We start from the raw sequence: 3,735 nt of genomic DNA on the forward strand, positions 1-3,735 counted from the left end.
CTGAAGTCCCACCATTAACCCAGCACTGGCAGGTTCACCACCAGACCAGCACCACCAACTATACTCCCTCAGCACCATGTTTTCTATTTATTTTCCAGAAGAAATAGAAACTTGTAAGAGCAATTGTTTTCATGTTAAAGTAAGTTACCTAAAATACCTGGCTAAATAGGCCAGGTGAATGGACGTGCCCTTTTTGGTCATGTTTGTTGGCTGACACAGGTTAAATCAGGGCCAGGATGTCTCCCAGAAGAGGCTGATATTGTTTAAGACTCTTAGCTCAGTTCACTGAAGTCTGAGCTACAAAGGTTCCTCAGTCAATGTGGATTTACAAAGCATGACTTGGGTGAACATTAATCTTCAATTTTCTTCCTTGGTGTGTGCTTTTCTTGTAGCCACAGCTGTGGAGACCAGGGAGGTGGAATAAGGTGCATATTGCCTTCACACTGGGACAGAAATATTTCTTAGATCTCCTGAACTTTGAGCCAAGTTTTCTTGAGAACATTGACATTTATCCCATTTCTGCAGTGTTGCGGAAGAAACATTTTTTTTCTTTAAACATTAACCTTAATTTTTTAAGTCAGCAGACCCCTGTCTCTCCTCAAGTTAAAAGTTCATCCAAGTAAATACAGTTTGTCCATGCAGTCCTTAAATAGCCTCCTTCACCTTTAAGACAGAAGTAATATTCAGTAGATTTTCTGACTCCTTAGATAGCAACAATAAGAATCACAGAATGGTTCAGGCTGGAAGGGAGCACAGTGGCACCTCTGGTCCCTCCTACCTCCTCAGCAGGGTCATCCCAGAGCACAGGGCACAGGATTGTGTCCATATAATTCTGGAATATCCCCAGTAAGGGAGACTCCACAGCCTCTCTGGACAATCCACTCCAGGTCTCAGTCACTGCACAGGAAAGAAGTTCTGCCTCCTGTTCACTTAGAATTTTCTGTGCATCAGTTTCTGCCCATTGCCCCTTTGCCTCGACTGTATCCAAATCACCCCCACCAGCCTCTTAGCTGATTTCTTGTAAATGTGGGTTGATATTGCAGTGTCTCTTTTTAAAATTAATGTGGTTTTTTTTCCATTTGATATCTCACAGATTTTGTTCTCTAAGACCTTACTTGATTACAAGACAGTATTTTTAATCTTTCCAGTACACAAAGAACATCAATAGAAGGTAACACTAGAAGGAATGAGCTTTTTTTCTTTTCTCTAAATAGAATAGGCCAAATAATTACACCCAGTTAGACTATGTTCAGCTAAAGCATGTCTTGTTGAAGAGGAGCATGTTTCACTTAAAAACTTAACTCTTTCATTTCTGCTTTTATTGCATGAGTGTTGAAAAACAGGGCTTAAATGCTGAAACAGAAACTTTTGATGGAGGTGTATCCCAAAGTTGCAAGAAGGCTGTTTAGTAGAGATAACAGGGTTCTGCTCCCTTCTGCAAGGTCCAGTGGGCCTGTCTGAATTGCTCTTGTGATAAAAAGGAACCTCAGCTAAGATGGATGCTTTGCATAACACCTAGAAGATCTACCAATTATTTTATGAAAGCAATAAGAAATAATTAGATGTCTGTGTTTCAGTCTCAGATGGTGTGAATGGTGAATCATGTATTTTTATTGACTTTTCATATGTTAATGTGTTTCTCTTGCTCCCCATCAGTCCTCTGTGCTTACTTGTAACAGGACATTTGATGTGGCTGTTCCTGCCCATGTGAAATCCCTCACAGAGTCTAGTACTAAAGGCAAGCTGGTCTTAAGCTTCTGAAGAAGCACAAGGAGATGATTTCAGACATGGCAGGGAATCATCTCAGTTTTCTTTCCTTACAGAGGACTGTCTGACTCTACATTTCAAAATCCACTCCACAGCTGTGAGTACACCTGGATTTGTGTTCACTCTTTGCATCACACCAGAAGAGCAGTAGGAAAGAACACTTGTAAAGGAAAGTTGTCATCCTTGACCCAGAAATGACACAAATTCACTAAAAGGCTGGTTTGCAGGAGAAACATGTTTAATATGAAAAATCCTCTCTTTTATAGACAGATTTGACACATTCTACTTGATTGGCTAACAAAAACATCTTTTTCACAAACAATCCTTGCGAAGAGTAGAAAAGCAGAGTAGGAAAACACCACCTGCAGGTTGGTTATACTAACAAGTTATCATCGTTTTTCTACAACCCCCTAAAAGGTCTCACAAGTCCTCTGTGAGAAAATGAAGCCTGTTTTCTCTTTTTCTGATCAGGCTGCTGCATCCACAGAAGGTGAAGAGAATTATGTTGGGTATTTGTAAGAATTTTTTCCCTGTGAGGGTGCTGAGGCCCTGGCACAGGTTCCCAGAGAAGCTGTGGCTGCTCCATCCCTGGAATTGTCCAAAGCCAGGCTGGACAGGGCTTGGAACAGCCTGGGATAGTGGAAGGTGTCCCTGCCCATGGGAAGGCGTTGGAAATGGGTGTTATTTTAGGTCCCTCCCAATCCCCACCATTTTGTAATTCTGTGATTCTATGATTCCATAAGTCTTTTGTTCCTCAGTGACCTTTCATGATGCATTCCTTACTTAAATCAGCAGGCACAAACACAGGTCAATCTGAGCAATCCCAGAAAACCTCTTGCTAAGAGTGGCTCTTCTATCATTTGTACAACCATCAGCCTCTGGAGGCTGAGCTGGGATGTTCTCAGTGGTACAGCATCAGGGTGTGGTTTAGTGGTAGCATGAAATAGTTGGTCTGATCCACACAAAAATCTGTCAAGCCAGAGAGAGACAGTAAATATAAAATTTCTATGACTCAGTGAGTGCTGTAAACTCTGAGCCACAGCACAAGTTAAACCCCAACATAAACTGTGCCTTTTGTCCGTATGTTCACACTGACTCACAAATTCTAATAATTTTGACCTTGGCACGAGTTGCAAATGTGGGTAGAACAATTAGTACATAACAAATTCCTATAAGAAACGCCCATATTGTTTGTTTTTCCTGCGTACAACTTACATCTCCTCCAGCTGGCTGAGGAGGTTAGGCAAGTGGGGACTTCTTTGTTTGCAGCTTGAATGCTGACCTGATGGGAGACATGATTTGTCACCTTCATTATTAATTTACATGATTGTTTTTTAATTGTCAGGAAGTAGGTGCTAAATCACTGAATATCCCAAAGTAGTCCTGTGCTATTGAACTGACAAGATGAATTTATTTCCTCACAATGGGCCAAGGACAAATTCAATGAACAACTACAACTCAACTTACTATCTAAAACACAACACCCCTTCCGGGACAAGCCAACACAGGAGGTACTACATTGAAATGGGAGCAAATAAATATGAGTAGGGAAGGGAAAATTACCTCAGTGGAAAAATCCAGTCTCTGAAATGCTCGTAGCAAGCTGTGAGAGGTACAATTTTTTGTGCTATAGCCCATTAGATGCTACATTCTCCTTAGAAAACTCTCATTTCCCTCTAAAACATGCAGGGAGTGTTAAATAACTCATATAAAGCTGGATAAAAATCTTTACACTGGTTTGCACAACTGATCTGTCTAGATCTGCAATGACTCTTAGAGCAAGGCTACTGGAATAACCTAAGATACAAAGATTTAAGCTTGGTTTATGACACATTGTGGTTAATGTTATATCAAAATGGTCTGGATTGTTCTTCTGTTTACAATGTACCCATCCTTATATTTATTGATAACAGAAAAGATGGTCCAAGGCTCATCCAGGCTGGTCAAAAAGCAAGACCAGAGGCAGAT

This window comes from Zonotrichia leucophrys, chromosome 3 (assembly GCF_028769735.1).
Source record: "Zonotrichia leucophrys gambelii isolate GWCS_2022_RI chromosome 3, RI_Zleu_2.0, whole genome shotgun sequence".
Taxonomy (NCBI): domain Eukaryota; kingdom Metazoa; phylum Chordata; class Aves; order Passeriformes; family Passerellidae; genus Zonotrichia; species Zonotrichia leucophrys.